The sequence below is a fragment of the Macaca thibetana genome, chromosome 11 (genome assembly GCF_024542745.1).
Source record: "Macaca thibetana thibetana isolate TM-01 chromosome 11, ASM2454274v1, whole genome shotgun sequence".
Classification (NCBI taxonomy): Eukaryota; Metazoa; Chordata; class Mammalia; order Primates; family Cercopithecidae; genus Macaca; species Macaca thibetana.
Genome location: NC_065588.1, coordinates 49,239,615 through 49,246,835, shown reverse-complemented (window position 1 = coordinate 49,246,835; position 7,221 = coordinate 49,239,615). Strand labels below are relative to the sequence as shown.

Sequence of the window (7,221 nt, the reverse complement as noted above, 5' to 3'; positions counted from 1 at the left end):
CACAGAGAGAGAGGAAGGAGGGACCCTGGGCCTGTGCGCTGCATAAGTGAAGAGGGAGTTTGTGCAGGACCTGGCAGTCAAGTAGGATAGGGTCAGGCCATGGGGGCCTGGGGATGGATGGTTAGTGTGGTGACATGTAGGAACCACCGAAGCCATGAGGCTGTGGGTCCAGGAGGAGGACTAGGGAGTTTGACTTTTGCAGCTGGACAATTGTGAGCAAAAAGTACTGGTCCTCTCCCTCGGAGAGGCTTTCCCTCCTCTGCCTTCCATGTTCTGGAGGCTGCTTTTGCTACTCAAGCTTCTCTTAATGTTCCCTGGATGGTCACCCAGGAAACTTGGGGAGGCAAGGAAGGAGAGAGAAGGTAGAATGTGGCCTTGGGGAATAGATGGCCTCTGCCTGGAGTTCTGTAGGGAATGCGTAAACACACAATTAGTTGTGTTGCCATGGGAGCTTGACTAACAGGTCCCTGAGGCTAAACTGGCCTGGGCTGGCCCAGGCTTAGCCCATTCCCACCATCCAGGTCAGCAGATTTTCCTTATGGCCTATGAATGGGTCATTGTATCTGGGTTGGGGTTATCTTAGTCCTTAGAGACCAGGGAATGGGGAGGGGGGCAGGTTGGTTATAGAGTGGTGGGTAGCAGGTCTTTCCTTTAGCTGAGCTGCGTGCTCTCTAAGTCTCTCTGTCTCATTTTCTCTCTTGCAGACACATACGCACACATGCAGGGTCTTGCTATGTTGCTGTGTTGTCCAAGCTGGTCTTGAACTCCTGGCCTCAAGTGATCCTCCCTTGGCCTTCCAAAGTACTGGGACTACAGGTGTGAGCCACTGTGCCTGGTTGGGCACAGGCTGACCTGGCAGGCTGGTTCAGCCATTTGTGAATTCGTTCATCATATATTGGTGGAGTGCCTGTTAGATGCCTATCTAATGCTGTGGATCTGACGGTCAACAACATAGTCAAGGTCTCTGCCCTCATGGGGCTGTCCTTTTTTTTTTTTTTTTTTTTCAGATGGAGTTTCGCTCTTGTTGCCCAGGTTGGAATGCAATGGCACTATCTCAGCTCACCACAACCTCTGCCTCCTGGGTTCAAGTGATTTGCCTGCCTCAGTCTCTCAAGTAGCTGGGATTACAGGCATGCGCCACCATGCCTGGCTAATTTTTTTTTTTTTTTTTTTTTGAGACAGAGTCTCGCTCTGTCACCCAGGCTGGAGTGCAGTGGCATGATCTGGGCTCGTTGCAAGCTCCGCCTCCCAGGTTCACACCATTCTCTTACCTCAGCCTTCCAAGTAGCTGGGACTACAGGTGCCCACAACCACGCCTGGCTAATTTTTTGTATTTTTAGTAGAGATGGGGTTTCACCGTGTTAGCCAGGATGGTCTCGATCTCCTGACCTCGTGATCTGCCCGTCTTGGCCTCCCAAAATGCTGGGATTACAGGCATGACTACTGCTCCCGGCCTAATCTTGTATTTTTAGTAGAGACAGGGTTTCTCCATGTTGGTCAGGCTGGTCTCGAACTCTCCACCTCAGGTGATCTGCCTGCCTTGGCCTCTCAAAATGCTGGAATTACAGATGTGAGCCACTGTCCCAGGCTGGGGCTGTCCATTTTGATGGGGAGAGTCTCCCAAGTCTGCCAGAATCCCTACTGTAGGTGAGGTAGTACAGATGCTCAATAAATAAATGTAGTATAGCTCTTTTGGATTGCTAAATAAAATAATAAACATGTTTTGAATCCTCCCTTTTGAGTTATTGACATTATTGCATCTCTTAATGGAGATAATTGGATCCTAACTATAAAACAGCATAATTGAAAAGAGAATGTTCAAGCTCTAAAATTACTTCAGACTTGGGTTCAATTCCTGTCTCTGTCACACTAACTGAAGGACCTTGGGCTTTAGTTTCCTTGTCTGTAAAATGGGAACAATGTTACCTTCCTCATGGATTAGTTTAGGATTATAAATAATAGGTGCAGTGGCTCACCCCTGTAATCCCAGCTCTTTGGGAGACTGAGGCAGGCGGATCACTTGAGGCCAACAGTTCGAGACCAGCCCGGTCAACATGGTAAAACCCTGTCTCTACTAAAAATACAAAAACTTAGCAGAGAGTGATGGTTCGTGCCTGTAATCCCAGCTACTTGGGAGGCTGAGGCAGGAGAATCACTTGAACCCAGGAGGTGAAGGTTGCAGTGAGCCGAGATCGTGCCACTACATGCACTCCAGCCGGGGTGACAGAGTGAGACTCTGTCTCCAAAAAAAAAAAAAAAAAAAAAAAAAAAGAAAAGAAAGCCATCATGATCACCATGGTTCCCAATCCTAATCACTACCACTGCCACCATCACTGGCAAGGAAAGGAGCCGTGGGTTGAGAGTTGGGGAAAGCAAGTGGGCGTCAGTAGGCAGGGCTCCGTTTGCATGGCTAGCTCCCTAGGAATTGGATTTGCAAGCTTCTGTTTTGCATAACAGAGGATTTTTACATGCCATTTCTTTATTGCTACCCTGTAAGCTTCTCCTTATAGACCCAGTTGCCACCTCCTTCTAGTTACCTTCCACCTGACCACCTACCCTGGGAAGAGGCATTAGACACTGTTCCGTTCTGCAAGGAGGTTATTTCTTTTTTTTTTTTTTTTTTTTTTTTTTGAGACGGAGTCTTGCTCTGTCGCCCAGGCTGGAGCGCAGTGACCAGATCTCGGCTCACTGCAAGCTCCGCCTCCCGGGTTCCCGCCATTCTCCTGCCTCAGCCTCCCGAGTAGCTGGGACTACAGGCGCCCGCCACCGCGCCCGGCTAGTTTTTTGTATTTTTTAGTGGAGACGGGGTTTCACCGTGTTAGCCAGGATGGTCTCGATCTCCTGACCTCGTGATCCACCCGTCTCGGCCTCCCAAAGTGCTGGGATTACAGGCTTGAGCCACCGCGCCCGGCTGCAAGGAGGTTATTTCATGCAGGGAAACACAAGGCTTAAACTCTCACAGGGCAAATGTATCAAAGTGATGTGAACACAAGTTCCATGGGTGAGGGTGGTCTGAAGGTGGTGAGGGGATGGGGGAAATTGTGTGGAGAAAGGCTTTGGGAAAGGCTGGGGTACAAGCAGGGAAAGTTGGTGAGAGTCAAACTAACATGTCTTGAAAACCTGCTATTTTAGGCACTGTTCCTTACCTGATGATCATATCAGTCTTCTGAGGTAGTTGTTACTATCTGCATTTTCAGCTGGTGAAGTAACTCTTTACACCATTAGGAAGTGGCTGCGAAATTCTTTTGGTTGCACCCACTGTCCTTTGGGTTTTGGTCACACATGGCTGTGGGGCAGCAGAACGTGCATGGGCAGGCTTGGGGCAGTTCCACCTGTGCGGCGTCTGGCAGGGCTCAGACGCCAGTTCACGGCTGTGTGAATGTGGACACATTTCCATCTCTGCCTGGTGGGATCTTCATGAATTTAAACGGGGTGATGCATGCAGCGCATACAGTAGGCCCACATGTTTCTGAGGCTCCAACAACCCAGCTGATACAGTAGAGGCCCCTTGACCTTCTGCCTGAACCCTCCTCATGAACTTCCCAGTTGATGCAGACTCTATTTTCTTCTTCTTCTTCTTCTTTTTTTTTTTTTTTTTTTTTGAGACAGAGTCTCACTGTGTTGCCCAGTCTGGAGTGCAGTGGCGCCATCTCGGCTCACTGCAAGCTCCGCCTCCCGGGTTCACGCCATTCTCCTGCCTCAGCCTCCGAGTAGCTGGGACTACGGGTGCCTGCCACCACGCCTGGCTAGTTTTTTGTATTTTTAGTAGCGATGGGGTTTCACGGTGTTAGCCAGGATGGTCTCGATCTCCTGACCTCATGATCCACCTGCCTTGACCTCCCAAAGTGCTGGGATTACAGGCTTGAGCCACCGCGCCCGGCTTATTTTCTTCTTCTTCTTCTTTTTCTTCTTCCTTTTTTTTTTTTTTTTGAGATGGAGTCTTGCTTTGTCACCCAGGCTGAGTGCAGTGGCGCGATCTCGGCTCACAGCAACCTACCTTCCCGGGTTCAAGCATTTCTCCCTGCCTCAGCCTCCTGAGTAGCTGGGATTACAGGCGTGTGCCACCACGCCCAGCTAATTTTTTATATTTTTAGTAGAGACAGGGTTTCGCCATATTGGCCAGGCTGGTCTTGAACTCCTGACCTCAGGTGATCTGCCTGCCTCAGCCTCCCAAAGTACCGGGATTACAGGCGTGAGCCACTGTGCCTGGCCGCTGACTCTCTTTTCACAAAGCTCCAACTTTTGGGAAGTCATTGATTACAGGGAGCAGAAGTCTCTCTCTGGCGGAATCCTTCCTATTGGTGCTGGTTATATCCCTTGGGTCACACAGATGAACGTCCCCTCTTCCTCCAGGCAGTCCTGAGGTTTAACACATGTTGGGAACCTCTTCTCCAGGGCTGGCACTCCCAACTCCTGTGCTGTGTCTCACTGGAATATGGTTCCCTTTCTCCTCACTATCCCAGGCACCTCCTTGCATCGGTCAGTCCTAGGAGTCAGATAAGAGCCAAACCCTGCTCCAGAATGGTCAGCATGCAAGAAGGCGGGCTTGTCCACACTTGCTTCTGCTGCTGAGGACCGTGGTGGGTTTTGAGATAGCCTCATCGTGCTGTTACTGGAAGGAAGGGGTATGTGTGGGATGAACCAAGCTAAGAAGGCAAGTGTAAACTGCATGTTCAGGGGAAGGTCTACACATTTACTCTGCAGCATCTACTCTGGGCCAGTGCCATGCCAGGCAGATGCTGGCACTGAGACAGGAACCTGACACAGACTCTGCAGGAACCTGCTCTGTCTCCAAGGAGCTGTGTCTAAAACTGATTGGATGACACGATAGTAAGCCCAGTGGCTCATAGCAAGTGCATGGAACAGTCTAGCTGGAACAGAAGGTGCTAGGGTTCAGCAGGGAGCTGCTGGAAGTGCAGCTGAGTGACCTTGGACTCATGCCCATGCAGTCAACTGCCACATCCTGTTGGTTCTAGCTTGAGTCTATCCCTATCTTCCTGCTCCTACCACACCACAGGCCTCCAGACTTGCTTTCTGCAGTAGCCTCCTTTATAGTCTCCTGCCCCTAGTTTTTGCCCCTACCATCTACCCTGAACACCCCAGCCAGCTTAATTTTCCTAAAGCACTGCTTTAAGCTCATCACCCTGCTCCTCCCTTCCTGCAGCCTGCAGAAGAAAGCTCTGTCTGGTCTCCGAAACCCCTAGTCCCACCCTCCTCCCCAGTATCTAGCCTTTCTACTCTTCCGTAGGAATCCTGCTCCTGTCCAATGGTTTATCACATTTCCAGATCTTTCCATCCATATCTTACTTTTCATTTTTTTTTTTTTTGAGACAGAGTCTCGCTCTGTCGCCCAGGCTGGAGTGCAGTGGCCGGATCTCAGCTCACTGCAAGCTCCGCCTCCCGGGTTCACGCCATTCTCCTGCCTCAGCCTCCCGAGTAGCTGGGACTACAGGCGCCCACAACCGCGCCCGGCTAGTTTTTTGTATTTTTTAGTAGAGACGGGGTTTCACCGTGTTACCCAGGATGGTCTCGATCTCCTGACCTCGTGATCCGCCCGTCTCGGCCTCCCAAAGTGCTGGGATTACAGGCTTGAGCCACCGCGCCCGGCCCATATCTTACTTTTCTAAGCTCAGCTTGTTCTAAGGGCCCTCTCCTTCCCCTGAAGTCCTATAGCATACATCTGAATCATTTATTTATCTGAAATCAATATTCCGTTGATAAGGTACAGAAGGTAGACTTTGGCCAGGTAGTATTTGTATTTATACAAGGGCTCAGTGTGTACACGGATATCTTTATAACTGGCCTCTCTGGTTCCACCTCTTTATTGGTGTACATTTTGGTTAGTGTATGTAGTGAACATCTGTTGTTTCTGCCCGTCCAGCATTTCTTTTACTTTCTTTCTTGTTTTTTTTTTTTTTTTTTTTTTTGAGACGGAGTCTTGCTCTGTTGCCCAGGCTGGACTGGAGTTCAGTGCTGCGATCTTGGTTCACTGCAGCCTCCGCCTCCTGGGTTCAAGCGATTCTCCTGTCTCAGCCTTCCGAGTAGCTGGGACTACAGGCATGCACCACCATGCCTGGCTGATTTTTTTGTATTTTTAGTAGAGACAGGGTTTCACCATGTTGACCGGGCTGATCTCAACCTCCTGACCTCAGGTGATCCGCCCACCTCAGCCTCCCAAAGTGCTAGGATTACAGGTGTGAGCCATGGTGCCCGGCCCTGTTCAGCATTTCTTCCTGGTCTTTTGGCGAATCACATTTTTTTGCCCCCTTTATCTATAGGTTGGGCGGGGCTGATCACCCCTCTGCAGGGTCTTGTTACGTGATCTAGTCTAGTCTAGAATACATAATAGTATTGTATTCCCCTGGCCACAGGGATTGGTTCAGAGATGAGCATGTGACCTACATCAGCCTCGTGAGAGTCAGCCCTGGAACTTCAGCAGGAAGCATCGGAAAGAGGTTCTCCCTTACTGGTCGCCCTTCTTGCAGCAGGGAGATGGCCTGCCCGAGGACGAAGCTAACATGGAGGAAAACAGCCAAGAGATGGGGAGGAAGAGCTTTGCCTGATGATATCACTGAGCCCCTTATCTGGCTAGGCTGAAAGCCAAATGCACCCTTGAACTTCTCAATTATAAGAGCAAATAAATGATCTTTTTATGCTTAAGTCTGTTTGAGTTGGGTTTTAGTCATATGCAATCAAGAATGTGTATCCATTGTCTGGGAGCTGGGGCACACGCTTGTAACTTTGGGAGTTATAGCACTTTGGGAGGCCAAGGTGGGAGGATCACTTGAGGCAAGGATTTTTTGTTTGTTTGTTTTTGAGACAGAGTTTCACTCTTGTTGCCCAGGCTGGAGTGCAATGGCTTGATCTCAACTCACTGCAACCTCCGCCTCCCGGCTTCAAGCGATTCTCCTGCCTCAGCCTCCAGAGTAGCTGGGATTACAGGCATGCGCCACCATGCCAGGCTAATTTTTTTGTATTTTTAGTAAAGACATTTTCTCCATGTTGGTCAGGCTGGTCTCGAACTCCCAACCTCAGGTGATCTGCCTGCCTTGGCCTCCCAAAGTGCTGGGATTACAGGTGTGAGCCACTGCACCTGGTGGATTTGTTTTGTTTTGTTTGTTTTGTTTTTGAGATAGAGTCTTGCTCTGTCGCCAAGGCTGGAGTGCAATGGGGCGATCTTGGCTCACTGCAATCTTTGTCTCCCTGGTTCAAGCGATTCTT

General features: G+C 49.9%; 1 long non-coding RNA gene across 1 annotated transcript; it reads left to right on the top strand.

The window, feature by feature from the left end:
* Window positions 1–445: 445 nt before the first annotated feature.
* Window positions 446–6,631, top strand: LOC126931194 (uncharacterized). The gene is made up of 3 exons (XR_007717784.1): window positions 446–521; window positions 4,464–4,625; window positions 6,372–6,631. It is a non-coding gene; the product is annotated as an uncharacterized LOC126931194 (long non-coding RNA).
* The last annotated feature ends 590 nt before the right edge of the window (window positions 6,632–7,221 follow it).